Here is a 19,129-nt window from a genome sequence, read left to right as displayed (position 1 = left end):
TCAGAAGTTCCCTCTAGAGTACCGTTGGTGACAAGTAAAACCACGGGGAGCAACATTGCTTCTACCTCACAAGAAACCGTTAACACGTCAACTCTAGAAGGATTGTTCATTAATGATCATTGGACATACGACCTCCACACTGAGGTGTTGACGGATCTACACTCTGGCCACGCCTACCATGTAGGATGGATAGAGATTGTACAATCCACCTCTAGTGCCACGAGCATCGAAGATCAACAAAAAATGATCTGTAATGTTATCCATGGCATTATTCAATCAGAAAGGCAAAACCGAGGGGTAAATATACTCTCAACTGGCCCCATGAGATTTCTGGATACGAGCAAGGCTCAACAGCCTACTCTATCACAAATGGAGACTCCTCTAATGAGCCCCATGGGCCCATCTTACGTCATTTCACCTGGGGTCTCTATGCAATCTGAGCCTCCGAGCGAAAACTTTAGCTTCCCTAACTTGGCTCAACCCTCTATTAAGGAAAACCCAGTGCTCACTCCAGGGATAAGCCTGACAGAGAATGTACCTATGACATCTACGGTTAGCGCAGTGCCACTACCTAGTGTCGTAGTACCTAATATGGGGCCTCGACCATATGTGCCTCTAGCCCCTTATGCACACATGGCCCCCACACCTCCAATAGTACCACTTGCTTATGCTCCTCGAGTGCCGCTCCCTAGCTCTTATCCGAGTGGACCTATGCCCGGTTATGTTCCATATCCTGCATCATCCACACATATGCCAAGACCGGCACCCATCCCTCTCCCACATATGATTCCAAGAGTACCTCCACCGGCCCTGCCTCCTCACATAGGTGACTTGGCAGCGTTTGCTCAAACCATAGGTCGATCTATCGCGGAAAATATGCGTCACGCATCTAATAGAGAGCCTAGAAGTAAGGCAGTACAAATTGCCAAACTCACGCAAAAATTCAATGGGGACGAAGATGCTAGGAAACACATTGAAGTGTTTGAACAAGTATGTGATTCCTTAGGGGAACGCAACGAACTACATAAGTGCAATGCCTTAAGCTTGACATTAAGTGGGAAGGCTGGAGATTGGTATAGGACCCTAAGGGTGGACGAGAAAACAATCTACCCTACCCTTCGAAGGTTGTTTCTAAAGGAGTACATACGAGAAGGTGTGCTTTGGGGTGTAGCATCTCAGCTACAGAAGGCCGAACGTAAGGAAGGAGAGTCAGTAAGGGACTTCATTAGTCGTCTAAAGCACTTAAACTCTCGTTGCCCTGTAAATGAGCGCTTCAACAATAATCAACTGCTTGATCGATTCATCCGAGGGTTGAGGAATGAAGGAATCTATAATGGACTAGTGATTAGAGGTATCACAACCTGGGAAGATGTCACTGCCAATGCAATCCAATTAGAGGACAACTTGATGATAGCAGGCATGAGGGTGTCTACTGACACGAGATCCACTAGCTCACAAGCCATTGAGTATGAACCCATGACTGCAAAGCCCATTGCCAATGAGCCAAAGGTATTTGAGACATTCTTGACAGACCTCACCAAGGCAATCCAAGAGTCTCTTAAGGATAATCGACCCCCTCAAAATAGTCACATGTATCCAAGAAGGGAGCAACAATGGTGTTCCATTTGCTTAGGTCCACATAGCACTAGTGAGTGCCCTACGTTTAGAGTAAAATTTAATGGAACTTGCAACGCATGTGGTAGGTATGGTCACCAAGCTAAGGATTGTTTAATGATCAAACGTATGATGGCAAATAGACCACCTGTAGCCTGGACGGATGCGCCTCGAGCTCCTGTATTGATGCCTACTCCACCTGTTGAGCAACTACCGCAACACATGGTCCCTAGATCTCAAAATGTTGTACAAGCTACACCGCTACCACCTCCTGTGCTAGGACCGCAGCCCCCGCATCCAAGAGTCGCCCCTATGAACCAAGTGGGTTGCGAGCCATCAAATGCTTATCCAGATGGTTGTGAGGAGGAAATAGACACTAGTATTGCCTACGGACTTGATACATTGGAAGAGTGTCCTATATACTACATGGAAGATTGTTGGGGGCAAGTCAAGCCGGTTTATCAAGCTGCTGCTCTCGCATCCAGAGGTCAAAATATCAACACCCAGGCTAGGAGGCCACCTCTTCAATGCTACGAGTGTGGTGGACCACATCGAGCAGCGGAGTGCCCTATTAGGCTGCAAAGAATGCTGCACAGATGCAAATGAATCAAGGGAGCACGTCTGCAATGCCAATACTCACATGTAATCGTTGTGGCATAGATCACTTGATTGCCCAATGCCCCTATAACCCAAATGCGCCTAAAATCACACCCCTGAATTTGGTCGAAATTGCTAGTGTGACATCGCCAATACCACCCGTCGCACCCGCTTATGCGATTACACGGTCCATGCTTCAAGGGCCAGGCCATATCCTCGAAGAGAGAGATACCGCGTCAGTTATCCAAGCAAAGAAAAAGAAGACACGAAGGAAGAAGTCGCAGAATACGGAAAATTCAAAGCCAAGTTCCAAAACAAACATAGGAACAGGAGATGACCCCGTGTATATGAATGACCTCGAGGATGATTCAGATTCAATCGAGACAATGGAGACTAGAACCAATACCACAAAGAGAAAGACCGACAAAGAAAACCGTAACATGGAACCAAATGAAAACCGAATAAGAGAAAACCATAAAGAGCCTCTGAAAACACCACAAGTGTTTCCAAATCCAATCCAAGACCCCCAAGATAAACCGCAGGGGCAAAAAGGGAAGAATCGTAAAAAGAAGATTGGGACGTACCCAAACCCAGTAGATGAGATTGAGCAGGTGAAACATCTAAGAGGTTTAGTGGAGGAGACTCAAAGGAAACTAGAACCAGAACCCATGCATGTCAAAATTCATGACACAGTGTTTCCCACGCAAGTTCATCCACCCCACATGAACCATAGACCGTTAGCCATATCTAGTATCATCCAAGAAGGGAGTGAGGACGGGACATCAGAAAGTGAGCATACACCTTTCTTGTTGGAAAGGATGTTTAACGAAGGAATACCTGATCCCATTGAGGAATATGAGATTCCATCCTCACCAGTTCCTAGTCAAGGACCTACACCCTGCAAAACGCCAATGAATGTTGCCAAACTAGTGGACTTCATGTCTTCTGAGGTCCGAACCACGATCATAGCAAATCTGTATGGAGATCCTGAGTTATTCCTTGCACTTCGAGCATTCCTTAACGGAGAGCTACGAACGGGATTACCGCAGTTTGCGCAACCAAATAGGCCTGACTCGATTATGATTGATGAGGAAAATCATGTGCAATCACTTGACTTAGATGGACACGAGTCTGTGATCGAGGTACCCATTAACGAATTAGGGCAGTATTTTGAAGGCGACGAGTCTAATGCGACCCTAGCCATCACTACCAAGGGATTAACTATAAAGGGAATTCTTGATGGTGGTGCGGGAGTTAGCATCGTTACAAAAGATTGTTGGGAATCCATGGGAAAACCCCGCCTCAGTGTTACTAACATTGTGGTAAAGATGGCAAATGGTACCATAGCCAAACCTATGGGGATGCTCAAGGATCTTAAGATCAAAGTTCTAGGACACAAGGTACGACATACGTTCATTGTAATGGATTTCTCTAAACACCTTATGTCATATGAAATGATTTTAGGACGACCATTCATGAGGGAAGCACAAATGGTTCACGATTGGTCTAAAAATCATGTCTATTTGCAATTCCAAGACTCTGTCCTTAGAGTGGATTTGGTGACTGGTAAGGTACACCCCTTAGGGAGTAAAACCATTATTGATCATCGCTCTGACACCACAGTTCACTCGGCCCCACTACAATATTGTTACACTTGTAAGAAGGATACAGACATTGGCCAAGATTCTCCTTATATGGATGTGTTACCGGGTATGACGGAATCAGACAATGTGGATTGGGTCCACCTAGCATCAACCATAGACACTTGGGGAAATAGGGGGACGACCTGGGTAACACCTGAGGGGGATGAAATGCATGTACCCTTAAATATGCTACAAGCAATGCATATCGCTTCCGACAAGACTCATCCTAATGTAACGAAGAAAACATACAAGTGGGTCCCTAAAGCTTCTTTAGCGACCATATCTAGTGCTAAAAAACAGAAGCCTTGTAAGAAACGTACCACTCGCTCCAAGAAAAGTAAGAAAATGTTGCGATGGATCCCTAAACGACTATTGGAAGCCCAAGGCTACTATCAAGGAAATGATCAAATCTGGGTGCCCAAACGTAAAGTGTACTCTTACCTGTCACCTGGCCCATGTAAACCCAATCCTGTGGCTCCAAAACAAATTGAAAATCGCGGAAAGGAAAAAATCATGGAATGTTACACACCCGTTCTAGAGCTAGTTTGGGTACCAAAGAAAGAACGATTTGTTCCACCTAGCTCAGGAACAGGGAAATCAAATGAAGCTTCTTGCTCTTCATGTAGTTCCTATACGCAAATAGAAGCTTCGACACAACCTCCACCTACCACTGTACATATCCATACAAGCACGAAAGAGTTTGCACCTTCCGGGGTAAGCTCACCACCTACAACAACGTTGCAAATAAAATCATGGGAGAGTACCTTACCACCCTTGCAACTAGATGAAACGCATAGGGCGGTCGAAAACTATTGGTTAAAATCCTCACCTATTACCAACTGGAACAATTGGTTTCAAAGGGTGACAAGCTCATTTCAAACGGTATGATCTACCCAAGGAAGGGGGGAGTGTTGGCTGACAGTCATCATTCATTTGTTTCCCTCTCAACCTTTTTCCCTGACCTTTCAATCTCCGATCTTAGGGAATGTATATATATAGCCTTATACTCACAAAAAAACAAAAATAGTAAAGAGCAAGAGCGCCTAGCAATGAGAGAGCACCCTATCAGATCTTACATATAAGTCCAAATTCACCGTGTCAATTCAAGCAACACACAAAAACAACTCTTATGTTTTAAAGGCCTAACCAAATCTATCTGTCTTGTCAGAAATGGCTACTTCACCAGAGGCATGCACTTCTATTTTTGATGAAAGGTACCCTTTGTCTTTTCCTCAAGTGTTCTACATATGCTACCCTATACTTTCTTGCGAATGGGATTTGATAGAGAGCCTTGCATGTGAGAGAAATTTTGAGGAGTTAGAATGGCTGATACGTCTATGGCTAACTAGTGATCCCTACCCAGTAGCGAATGTGTCTCCAATGGCACATGCTTATTCTTTTGCACAAGATGAGTATCCACGCATCACGAGGTTCTTGATTAGCATGCTTGCACAAGAGGATGATGAAGAGGAACTAATAGAGACCGAGGAAGACTATGGCCTCACGGACAACGATTTTATTTATCTAGATGATGAGGATAGAGGCCTAGCCTTAGGGTGGCCACCCGGTTTATATAATATCCTTTTTCCTTGATTCTAAAAGGGGTGACAGATAGGTAGGTTAGGGGTCTAGATTGTGTTTTGAGTTTGTTTTTTAGGAGTTTTAATTTTTCCCACTGATGTGCCTCCTGGAGGTATTCCTTTTGTTTCCTAGTGTGTACAGGAGCGTGTTGCTATTGATAGGATTTGGACCTTCATGGAACCTTCAAATCAAGCACGACCATCAACACAAACAGGTGTTTCTTGTCCATTAGCATTGCCGTTATCTTTTTGCATCTATGATTGTCTGCTTTGATTGTGATTGGTAGCATAATATTCAGTGCATTTGCTTAGTATCAAACATTTAATTCAATGTAATGTTTTGTCATAATCACTTGTCTAGGTTTAAAAATCAAGCAGTCCGACTAAGCTAGTTTGACCAAGTTAGGTGTTAGAGATCTTCTCTTAATACCATGGGGAATGCCTTCCTAATAAGCAATGGTTACTTAGGTTCTTAATCCGATTTAGGCAGCATTGTGTGAAATGTACTAGGGCTTTCTAGTGGGCTTAACCCTATTGACCTTTAGCTTAAGTATTATAAAGGGAGTTTACTAATGTGATGAGCCTGGGGAGTGTATCAGTGTTATATGACCCCCCAAAGCTACAAAATTTAAATGCTGAAAATGAAAAAACAAAAAATCAAAGTGCCACAATGTAAAATTTTAAGCTGGAAGAGAAATCCCTGCTTAAATTGGTACTTCACTCACATGTATTGCCTATGGTACTAGAGCCCTAGAGGTTCCCATTGTGGGCGCTTTTCCTTGAAAAGCAAAAAACCCAAGGCATACAAAATAAGCACACACAACAAAACTGAATCAATGTGAAAAGACCTTAGGGGGTCAAAGAAAAAGTAATCAGTCAGGCGATGATTTCATGAGAAATTCCTTTTATGGTAGCTTAACTACAAAGTTTTCTAGATATAGCCTCTAGTCAGCCCTCGAACATCAATACTTGGCTCTCGCGATTAAACAACTTAATTGACCACAAAAAATTAAGAAGCTTACCCATGGTATTAATATTCGATCTCTAGTGCCTTTTGACCGTCAAATTAGTGACCCCAGACTTGTTTAATTTTTTACCTTTACATCTGTTTATGCATTTGATTACATTGCAATTTAATGTTCATTGCTGCCAAATTGTTTGAAATTCTTTTACCAATCAATTTGTCTACCTCAAACTGCATATGCTTTTTAAGAGAATGCAATTATTGTGCCAATGTTGTTTGATTTTGCAGTGACTGAAGAAGGCTAAGGACATTCATCTCAAATGCTCTTCCACCTCGACGAACCAGCTTCAACTCAATAGCTTCCGAGGACGGAATCTACATCAGGAAGGGGGGCATGTTAACCCTCACGGCACACGGACACCCTATGATCTATAAACGTTGTATTATTTAGAGTCAGGCACCGGGCTTGTCGGACCAATAGGAAAAGGGTAAGAGTGATCGTCGATGAGAGGCGCACTCTAACTGGGACATTCAAGGGATTAGTTGGCTAAGCATGGGCGCCCAAGTGTGAATGGGGTGAGCTCCTATAAAAGCCAACTAAACCTAATTTTTACTCATTCTCTCATTTTTGCAATAGAAGAGTGCTCTTGCTCCATCTCCATCTTCTTCTTCTTCACCTCCTTGTGTGTGTGTGTGTGAGAGAGAGAGAGGGAGAGTGTGTGTGCGATCGAGCATTACGAAGGCACGACGGCGGCGAACCGGTTGAGTGCGGCACGACTGCAGCTTCTTCTTCATCGCGGCGAGGAATCCACCACGAAGGCGAGCGTAGAGCAGTGAGTGACACACCCTTTGTTCTCTTGAGCTTGCTAGTTTAGGCTTGTTGTGTGCTTGGAGCCGTTTGTGGCTCGCACACGGTGTATTGGCAAGTCCCTTGCTTCGACAGTGCTTCAAGGAGCGCACAGTGTGTGAGGCAAATCTCTGCACTCTGTGCGAGCCATTCTGCACGCTTCTCCAGCCCACTATGCCTGCGTCAGCAGGTGTGTGTGTGTGAAAATTGTTGATTTTCCCCGCACATGGAGGCATTTTCTTCCTTTGTTGGCTGCTCAACTTGGCAAGGTCATTTGCACGCCGAAATTGGACGCGAACACTAACAGGTTTTGCATTCTGTGGGATACGGATAAGCAAACCTCGGATGGAATTATGGTGGATTCAGGGGATCCTTGGGTGGGCAAGCGCCCTTTTAAACTTAAATGGGGCAAATTTGCTAACTCCTATTTTCGATGCGATAAATTCGGTCACATGCAATCTGAATGTCCTGAACCTGTTTTGCAGCCCCCTCTTTTGGTTGTTCCTTCCTCTTCCCCTGCCCCTATAGGCAAATCTGTTGGTGAAGCTAAATTGAATGCAATCCCTACAATGAAGGTGGCTTCTAATGCAGATAAAGGGAAAAACAAAAATCCGTTGTCTGCGGATATTGGGAAGGTAAATGCAGGGAAAGGAAAAAATGTTGCATCCGATTGATGTTGGCTCATGGGAGATACCTAAAAAGACAGTAAAAATTCGTACTCCACCTTCATCCCGTAATTATGTTCCTCTGGTTAACGCCAATAAGAATGTATCATTTAAGCAGCTTCCCTGCAATGACAATCGCACGTTGATTGACACTTGGGAAAAAGCGATGCACTCTTATAAGGATGTACTTTTGGGCGAGGCTTCCACTTCTCAGGCAGTCTCTATGGACAAGTTTCCTGCTTTGACTCAGCGGATGGGTTCTGGCATGGATGTGGTGGATGGAGATGTTCATATGGGCATCTCAACTTGATCCTTCCGTTTCGTGCCCTTGTAAATATGGTTTTAATGCACAGTCGCATTAAATGCATTTCATATAATGTGTGTGGGTTATGTAACCTGGACAAATGGCGACTGATCTGGCACTATGTACATACATGTAAGGCAGATATCGTGGTTTTGCAAGAACACAACCAGCATGACTTTGTTGGTTAGTGTTCTTATTTTGCAGGTTACTGGATTGCATATGCTAGTTTGCATGATTACTTAGGTTTATTGATGTTGGTTCAGCATGAGCTTCAGCTAGTTCTCTTGTATAATGATCCGAACGGCCGTTGGATGGTGATTCAATGCTTGTTGAACGGTCAGGTGTATGAATTTGGAGGTGTTTATGCGTATACATCATCTGGACAAAGTGCTGCTCTATGGCGAGGCATCTCTTCTCGCTCATGGACCTCGAGTGCATTCCTTTGCAATGATTTTCATAATACCCCTGAGATGGATGATAGTACCACTGGCAATTCACACATGTTGTCTGCGGAAAGGCAAGAATGGAATAATCTCTTTGCTATTACTCAAATGACTGATATATGGCGGCATTTGCATCCAAATGCATCTGGTTTTACTTTTCAGCATGTTGCCTATTCTTCTTATCGAGTACGGTTGGTGGTATTTGCTTAATTTGCAACAATATGAGGAATTTGTATGTGAGGTCAACATCGATTACACCTTGCAATTATTGGATTATTACCCTGTTTTGCTGGATGTGAGTTTTGGCAGACTCGTTGTGATCGGGCCCTTCCCAAGAAACATCTGCTACTTGTCAATAATGCTTATCTCACGCATGAGGTTTTTCGGGGAATGATCTCTGAGGTTATTCCCCCTCTGCTGGTTCATATGCATCTTGATCTTGATGTTCTTGGTATTGCTTTGTTATGAGGGCGTCAATTGATGCTTTCCTTTGTTACTCCGATTATATCCCTGCAAGATGCATGTGGTCTTGAGGACCCCTTCACTGCTTCAGAATTGCATAGTGCATTGCTTGCTTTGGGCCGCTGGCGGTCTCCCGGCTGGGATGGGCTTATTGTGGAATTTTTCCTCTCCTTCTGGGAGGATCTTGAGCATCCACTGCTTTACATGATTAATGCGGCATGGGAGAAACAAGATTTGCCGATATCTTGGAAAGAAGGTTTACTTAAATTGCTGCCTAAGCAAGCGCTTTGTGAGCGATTCTCTCATTGGCGTCCGATCACTTTTATGCCGGTGGTTTATAAGTTATTGGCTAAGATGCTGGTCCACCGCATTAAGGACCATCTTTTTGCAGGACTTCATCAGGCTCAATATAGTTTCATTCCATGTCACCAGATTATGGATAATCTAGCTAATGTTTTGATTGGCATGGAGTACGCTAAGTACACTCAACAAGATGTGTTGGTTATGCAAGTTGACATTGAAAAGGCCTTTGACACTGTACAGTGGGACTTCATTGCCGCCACCATGACGTGTTTAGGGTTTGGTCCTAAATTGCCAATGTGGTTTATTTTTTGCATGCATGTAGCACGTCTTCAGGGATATTAGAAGGTGAATTAACTAAATCTTGGCCTCTTGGTTGTTCGGTCAGGCAGGGCTGCCCCCTTAGTGCTCTGTTGTATGATGTTGCTACTCACCCGTTGTTGACTTATCTTGATTACTTGACCTCTGTTCAGAGTCTACATGGTCTGCGGTTACCTTCGGGTCGTACATTTGTTGGCCAGGCTTACGCTGATGATTCATTGTTTATGCCTCGTAATCAGCAGGCGGATGTCAAGGTGATTGTGGAAGCCTTGGAACTGTTTGGCATTGCGGCTGGGCTTAGAGTCAACTTTTGTAAATCGAAGCTTCTGCCTCTCCGTTCTTGTGATTGGCATAGTCTGTTGTGGTCAGGTGAGATTGTGTCTTCAAATGTGATCACTAGGCATTTGGGTTATTCAATTGGATGGAATGTTACTCACTCTCAGAAAGTTGGGTCATGCAACACTTGAATGTCAAATTGCATTACTGGAAGCTTTCTACTTGGCCCTTGCATGTTCGTCTGTGAATTGTTCAGAGTATCCTGTTGGCATATGTTCAGTTCTTTTTGCCACTGATGCATTGGCCTCGCCGATGTCTTAATTCTCATATGTCGGACATTATATCCCATTTGTGGTGAAGTCATGCTACAAAAAAAGGCTTACGCTTGATGTTGATGGAGAAGCTTTGCACTCCTAAACGTCTTGGTGGACTTAATATCTTGGATTTGCGCAGGCATGTGTTTGCGCGGAAAGCTATGTTGTTGCCCACTCTTGTGCAACAAATTTAGCCTTGGACTTTGATGTTTGCATTCCTCGGTCAGCACGTTGTTACTTCTGCTTTTGGCCATTGGCACCCCTCTCTCTGGGAGGTGGTTTTTGGCAAGTGGAAGGGCACATTCCTGGATGTCCACTTGCTCCCTCTTTAATATCTGCTTGGAAAGAGGTTACGATGCATTTATCGTGGAATCCTCAGCAGGAAGGTGATTCGGTCCGATTGGAAAGTCTCCATTGGAGCCGGGCATTCTCTCTTACTTTGGTCGACCGCTCACCTCGTCAGGCTTACTTTCTCTCTGGTCGTGGCATTCGTGTGGTTGAGGATGTGGTTGATGAGGCTGGATATACTTTTGAGTTTTCCTTTGCTACTCGTCGTTTTCGGTTGAGCATGCATTACCGTCCGTTTTGGAGAGAGCTTCAAAGCATGTTGCTCGACTTTTTGCCTGTTTCACCTTTGCCTGATGGTGATCGCATGTTTGATTGGTCCTTTCGGGAAACGCCTTTTCGAGCTATTTCTACAGGTCGAATTTATGCTATTCTTCTACCACGAGCATGGCTTGATGGTCATTGTAATGCCATTTGGCGAAGGCACAAATCTGACCTCTGGTGGAGGAGGCTCCTCTTTGCCTTGTGGAAAAGCCATTTGCCTTTGAAGGAGCGTCTGTTTCTTTGGCGCTGTTTGCTTGGAGTGCTTCCCGTTGGCACTTTTCTTTGGGCGCGTCATATGGTCCTTCTTCTTGTGTTCGTTGCTCGACTGCATAAGAGGATATTTGTCACTTGTTGTGGGATTGCTGCATTACTAGAGACTTCCTTCGCCATGTATCGACGTGTATGCGGCTCCGTTTTCCTGGGGTTGTCTTTCAGTAAAGGTTCTGGGCATTTGGCATTTTCTCACCGACGTTACAACGTTTTGCGGTCTTCTTCATGTGGGTCAGATACTGGGCTTTCTGGACCGTGTGGAGTCAGCGTAAAGCTTACATGTTCCATCTACTCATGCGGATCCATTCCCTCTCTTCAGGCTTTCTCTTAGGGAATCGTTACGGTTTGCTTTGAAAGTTGGTGATATCACCTTAGAGATGCATCAGCTTTCATATAAATGTTTTTAGCTACGCTCTACAGATGAGGAGTTCTGTGCTCCTCCCCTTGTATATGATCTTTTCAGTGGGTTTTCCTCGCTTTGAGGTTTCCCACTAGTAAATTAATCAATCGATTTACACAAAAAAAAGTGTGTGTGTGTGTGTGTGAGAGAGAGAGAGAGAGAGAGAGAGAGATTGGACCTGATAGAGCATTCCCATAGAGGTCCAAAGAGACCAGCTTTATGAGCTTCCCCATATTACCATGTACCGTGCCAAAGGGAGTTAGACTTTCAAGGCTCCATTTCTCAACAAGCACATCCTCTTCTTGGCACCTGAGAACATCGTGTTCTGATGCAGCCATAGATGAGTAAGGCTAGGTGTCTAATTATTTTAGCAGTAGAATATGTTCTCGGTGGTTAGCTTCTTGGCCTAGCAAAGCTCTGAAGTGATACCACGAGAGAGGTTGTTTTTGCCAATGTAAAGCTCTTGTAGAAAAGTACAGTTGCCAAGCTTTGCCCACCAGACAACTGATTGTAAGATGGGGCCAAAATCAACATCAAGATCACAAAAGAGATCATTGCCCAAGCTTTGAGGGTGCCACCCGTGGGGAATCCAGTGCACAAACAAACATCAACAGCGGAAAAAGCCCCACATACAACACAAAGGACAAGGGCAAAAAGAATTTTGATAAGATGAGAGCTATGAGTGCAAAGCTTGCAGCAAGACTCTACATACAACGTTTCAACTACATGCACCCAGAGAGATACACCAATGTCAGCAAGCTGCTTGGAGCAATCTTCACATGGAAGATGAGGCAAAAATTCTTAGAACTTGATTCGGCAAAAGTACATCCATAAATAGCTCATCAAGGAAGCCAAATGTGCCCAAGATAAGAAGCCATCTTTATACGGCGGGGAGGTCCTCACCAAGATTGCCTATGCCACATTAGGCATCGAACACCTGCCGCCACCACATTCAATGGAATGGTTGAAGACAATAGACAAGACAATATTTCCAAAAGGGATATGAACAAGACAGCAAGGAAGGGCACCATCCTCTGCTGCTTCACATGCCATATCCCAAGCAGCAGCAACGTCAAAGACTTCAAGAGGACCACAAGAAAGAAGTCCCTCCTACACGCCAACTCTCACAAGAGATTGATGAACAAATGGCCAGACGACTGGCAAGAGAAGAGGCCCAACAAGCAACAAGAAAGAAGACAAGGAGGCCAGGAAGCTCCCCCACTACCCAAGGGAAAACAGAAAAGCGAAAAGCAGCTACAGAAAGGCACAAGGAGAAGCCCAGACAAGGAGGAGAATGGCATATGGCTAGAGGGAGAGGTTCTGCCAGCATCTCCATCTCAATTTGGAGTGGTACAGGAGCTCAAGATGAAGGCTTGACAGGTAGCCAAGATTCAAAGTGCCTAGTTGTACCAGCTGCCCGAGGTTATGAAGATGTTCTGTATATAGCTGCCCAAGGTTACCAAGCTCTTCTCGGAGAGGGCCCTCGAGATTTCTAAAAGAACTCGAGCTTGGAACACTTTCCAACCTCGTTGGAAATTTGTCTTGTTAGCCCATTCTTGTCAAAGACCTAGCCTAGGAAGGAAGGAAGGCCATAGCCAAGTTGCAAGGGGATGGTCCTAGACAAGGCGTTTGGACTAATAAGGTCCAAGTTGGTGAGGCACCACAAGTGAGTCAAGGCATTAGAGAGGTAATAACCTACCTTGTTGGGAATGGGGCCCAACAGCAAGTTCTGCCCCAAGTGGAAGACAACCCAACTCGAACTAAATACTACCTGCAAACCTGTTGCTCCATAGAACCAGTTCCTTGGGGCTAGTTAGCTTAGTTATGATGGGCAGGAGAATGCCAGATAGCTAATAGCTAGTTCCTGCTGAGGTCAAGGTGCCCCTTGTCAATCATCGTGATCAGGAGTGTAAGCTTGGGAGGTCTATGGTGACCTTGGGAGGTCAAGATGGGATACTCTGTCTTTGACGTTGCAAGTCACACCTCTTCAACTACATAAAGAGGGCGGAGTGGGAGAAATAACAAGAGGAAGGAGGAGCCTCAAGGGAAGAAGTCCAATCTGTTAGTATATCGGGGTGCCCAAGACCTCGCGTAAAGGTTTGTAGTGCATCCGTGTCGGAGGTTTGACAGCCACAATCAAGTAAGCAAGAACCACCACCAGAAGTTTTAGACATTTTCAAATATAGAAAAGGAGCTTTTTTTCTCAATATTTTCCACTACAGAACTCAACATCATGAGCTGCTGGTCGGGATGGAGCGCATGCCTCGCTAGGTGCGGTTGGGGGCAGGGGACCGCACCTAGCTAGGCATGCCCTCCATCCTGACCAGCAGCTCATGATGTTGTGGTAGTCTCCCATGTGGGAATTATAGTGAGAATTTGTCGAGTGGGCAGAGCCACAACAATGACACAGGAAGAAGGGGGAGAAGCCCAATCTGTTAGTATGTCTGAAGTACAGCATCCACGTCGGAGGTTTGACCTGCTACAATCGAGGTTGAGGAATCATGAAGAGAAGCAGCCCCCCAAAGAATAGGAAGCTTGAGCATGCCATGAAGCAGCAAACAGAAATATGGAGCTGCTAGTTCCAGAGTTGTTCAATCAGACCAGGTAATGTAAACATATAGAAATACAAAAATCAAACCAGTTATTGCCATCACACACTCTTCAAGAACACATGCTCATCTTTGGGCTCAATCATTTGAGCAGCTCATTGGAAAATTCTTTTCATGCTCATGCATTTCGAGGCGGTACCTTGAAAATAGAAACATCTAAGAGCAATAATCAAGAGTGTTGATGACAAAAAGAACACTCTTCAAGAATGCACAGTTAGCTTCGGGCATGAGCATTCATTCCATCCGGTCAGTTTATCATCCGACACTAGCCAAAAGACCTGCCATTAGGAGCCTAGATCCTTTTCAAAACAAAAATCCTAGGATGATAATCATGGGAATTCTGACTCAACAAAAGTAGGGATTGGACCCATTTTGCACTCAGCCAGCTCAGCAATGACTTCCTTAAACAGTACAGGTACACATGCACTTCAAAAACATACTTTCAGACATTATCTACTGCTCAACTGAAGATAGTGGTGGGTTAGGTCGGTACAGCATTCACATTCATAGACAGAGGTACAGCAAGTGTGCACCTCTCTCAAATTGCCCTCCTAAAATTCAAGCCTCCAGTTCCTAATTCTGTGTTAAATTGAGTAGGTTTAGTTGGGCTGGAGCTCCGGGGAAACCATGACAAGGGACCTCTTCTACCAATAGTTGAGACTGAGAGATGCTGGAGTGCAAGCATGTCACGTGCATATCTAACCCTATGCGCATGTGGACAAGCTATCCCAATTCTAGGGTTCAGGTTAGCCTAGGAAGTGTTTTGGCACCCTTGTGAGCCTGTGAGCAGGCCGCGCATGTCCAGGCACTTAGAGTAGTTGCATATGCACTGATTGCACAACCGAGTAGCTCCCATTTGCATTTTCCAAGTCAGTACACCCGAATTTCCATGACATTTTTAGGGCAGATAATGCATGCATTTTATAATTATTTAATGCCAAATTACAAGGTCGTCGGGCTGTAAGGGAGCATGCTCGACCCAAGCAGAAGAGGCAGCAAAAGAAGTTATCCAACTTGCAGTGCCTCGACTCAGCAATACCAGCACTTGGCGTTTTGCAATCTGCAAATCTGCCCAGCGTCTTCAATCTCAAGCACCTGGCGTTTTTGCCAATCCCAGATCCAGCTAGCTTTTTCAGCCATCAGCACTCTCAACCAGCAGATCAGGTTAGCGTTTCCAGTTTTCAGCCCTTAGCCTCGCAGATCGCATCTCCCACAGCAGATCCTCATCATCTCGTCCAGTTCAGCCAGCGTTTTCCATTTCAGCCCGCAGTTTTCAGTTTTCAGCATCAGCGTTTTCAGCGCATCGTCGTCGAGTCGTCGTCATCGCCGTCCACTCCGACACAACATCAGTATTCAGCAGAAGGTCAGCATTTCCAGATTTCAGCATATCAGCCCTAACGTTTTCAATTTTCAGCCCGTCCTCATCGACATCACCATTATCGTCGACATCATCGGCAAGTCCATTGCATCTAGACCATTGTACCAGATTTGTGCAATCTAAAGCATAGACCTCTCTCGCCATAGAGAGGGGCGCCCTTGGAGGAGGGTTTGAGAACCCATCTGGAGTCGTAGTCGTATTCTTCTCTCTCTCTCTCTCTCTCTCTCTCTCTCTCTCTCTCTCTCTCTCAGCCTGAGAGAGTTGCACTACACATGCCACTGCCCCGTCTACTACGAGATACGAGGCCGCTTCCATTGCTTGTTCAGAGAGGGCTTTGGACCATTCTCTAGAGTCATGCAGTAAGAGGATCAAAGATGCCTGGGTTTGTTTTTGCTCGAGCTGCGCACACACACAGAGAGCCTGATGAGAGGAGAGACTAGCCAGTCTCATAGACAGATCACAGACTTCTTTAGAGCTGCCACTGGACACCCGAAGGAGTTACTACCACAGTAGAGCTCGTCACCTTACACCAGAGGCACACTGATCGACCGAGCGACTGAGCTGGGGAGATCCAAACGCCCACGACTGCGGAGGACTACACAGCATCGACGGAGGTTGCATCAGAGGATTCGGATCACTTTGGCTCAACATGCACGACGCCTGGTCAGACTACTAACCATGGAGGAGATTGACGAGATCCACTAGCGACCGATGCTGGATCTCTTGTGATCTAGCTATCCCAGCTAGCTGTTTAGCTGCTTAGTTCACACCTAGCAGTTTAGGAATCCATAGTATTTTATTTTGTCATTTTGTCATTCTGTCATTTTGTCATCTTGTTACTCTTGCTACTCTCACTTTGTATCAAATCCACCACATTGTAACTTTCTGGTCTCATAGGTCACTTTGGCCTTTTGAAGACGTTAATATAACATTTCATTTTCATTTCTCTCTCTCTCTCAGCACTTTTATTCATAGTAGCATTCACTTGTTTGTGATCATTACACTTGCACTCTCTCTCTAAGAAGAATAGAAGGCTCTCCCTTCCGTAAGTAAAGGAACCCTTGAGCAAAGTTTGAAGTACTCGTCCTGAGCACTATGTTGGCACTCTCTATTAGACTGAGATTATTGGACCTATCACCTTCATCCTCACTTTGTTCTGATGTAAAATTTCCCTCATCAACTCCACAAGACAGAGCAATATTTAAAGTTGTTTCCTTCGCCTGCATCCTTTCATTGGTGTTTGCTCCCAAAACTGATGACTGTACCACGTTTGATGCTAGATTTTCTACAATGCTTCTTGTATTTGCATTATGCTCAGACATCGGAATTGATCTGACAACTATACCAATACCTGGAACCCCAACAATGGCTAGCCCTCTATCTCTATTGCCACCAGCTGTCTCTCCCATGGGTCATACAATGGCGTTTGAGTTCTCTCCACTCCTGCTGGTCTGAGCCTCAACCAGTGCTTGCCATGGCATCTCATATCTCTACATAAGAGGGCGGTGGTATGTATAGCAAGCCATGTCAAAATACAACTAGCATGGTAAGCATGCCTACACAACATCTCTGACAATTTTCATCAATTACAAAACACAAACAACAAGCAAAAATGTTAGGTGCAGTGGATGTGAATGTTGAACTTTGCTCAAGATGAGTGCTCCAAACTGTGCTCAAGGTTCCTTTTACTTATGGACGGGAGAGCCTTCCGTTCCTTTAGTGAGAGAGTGCAAATGATCACAAACAAAGTGGAAAAACATTGTGAATGAAGGTGCTGAGACTGAGAGATAGAGAGAGAAGAATACGATACCAGAATGTTATCAAACCTCCTCCGAAGGCCCCACTCTCTATGGCGAGAGCGGTCTACTATTGATTGCACAAATCTCTACAATGCAATGGACTTGCTGATGATGTCGATGACGACGAGACGACTGAAAACTAAAAACGCTAATGGCTGAAATCTGCAAATCTTGTATCTGCTGAATTCTGACTCTATGTCGGTGACGACGATGCGACGACGCGCTAAAAACGCAAATGCTGCAATCTGCATTTTCCGGGCTGAATCTCCAGACGTTTGTTGATCTGATCGTGCGGCGAAAATCTGTTGCGAGAAGGTGAGATCTGCGAGGTTCAGGACTTGATCTGCTGTGTCTAGATGCTGAAAACTGAAAACGCTGAACCTATTGGTTGTTCTGTCACGGAGAATCTGCAAAACGCTTGGTTGTCCTGCTGATCCAATAACGCTAGGGCTGATATGATGTCTACAGCAAAAACGCTAGGGGTTCTGTTGTCGCCAAGCTGATCAGGAATTGTCGAAAACGCTAGGCTTCTTCTACTGTTGATGAAAAACGTTGGTTGATCTTGGGTGGTTGAAAACGCTATGTCTCCTTGCCGGTCTTGCTGAGAAGGTGCACTTCAGTTGTTGTGGACTGCTGCCTCTTCTGCCAGAAAGTACTAGCGCTGGGTTTTCTTATACACTTGCTTGTCAAATTTCCCTACCCAGTTTTCCAACAAAAATCACTTAATAATAATAAGTATAAAATGGCTAAAATAGGGAAAATAGATCTATGCACTGTAAAAATGCTCCTGAGGGGCTCTGACCTTAATCTGGTGATCAGGCTGTGTGCAACCAAAGGATATGCATATACTCTAAGTGCCCCCTGGGCATGCACGATCTACGAACAAACTCACAAAAGTGCCAGAACACTTCCTAAGCTAACTGAACTGAATTGAACAAAACCCTAGTCATGAAGTAGCTTGTCCACGTACACATAGGGTTAGATGTGCATGTGACATCCCCTCCTTTTCAAAGTGAGGTACTGGTACCGAATTGTATGGCATCGAGGGAGATCGCCAAAAGCGCCTGGAATCCTGGAAAGGACTCTTCGCCGGATCACTCTGCTGCGAGGGTCATGTGATACTTGAATTTCATAAAGGTCTGCAATGCTTGCTTCTTTGGGCCGCGCCGAAAACGACAGAAAGTCATTTGTGGCTCCTTCAATGCTTCAACTTCGTTTATAGTCATGCATCTACCTTCTTCAAGAATCTCCGAGGATGAAAATTCATGAAAGCACTTTCAACACAAAAACATGAACATACCCATTCCATGTAAAGTGACTGAAAAAATTCTAGTTTTTCGAAAAAATTGTGCATACAATGCATATGAACAAAGTGACGGAGCGCCAAACCGTTCATCAAACACATGCAAACAATGGAATTGAAACTTGTTTGTGTGATCTAAATCAATCAATTGTGGCAAATCACAATGGAAATGCCGATACTTAATGTTCAATCATTCTTGTGCTCTTTCGGATACTGTGTCATGCCAAGGAAGAGACATGGAATGTGAATTCCTTGGGTGCAAACAATTCATCTTTTTATGAGTAATCCGCATACATCCGTGCTCATTCATGAGTAAATCGTGTTCATCGTACAATATGGCATGCCTGTGAAAAGGGATCACATAAGGACGGTGACTAAAATACAAGACAGCGTCACCGAATGAAACACTCGAACAATGCGTGCTCATTTAT

This window comes from Adiantum capillus-veneris, chromosome 9, assembly GCF_014529385.1.
Source record: "Adiantum capillus-veneris isolate H3 chromosome 9, ASM1452938v2, whole genome shotgun sequence".
NCBI lineage: Eukaryota > Viridiplantae > Streptophyta > Polypodiopsida > Polypodiales > Pteridaceae > Adiantum > Adiantum capillus-veneris.
Note: the sequence above shows the minus strand (reverse complement) of the source record.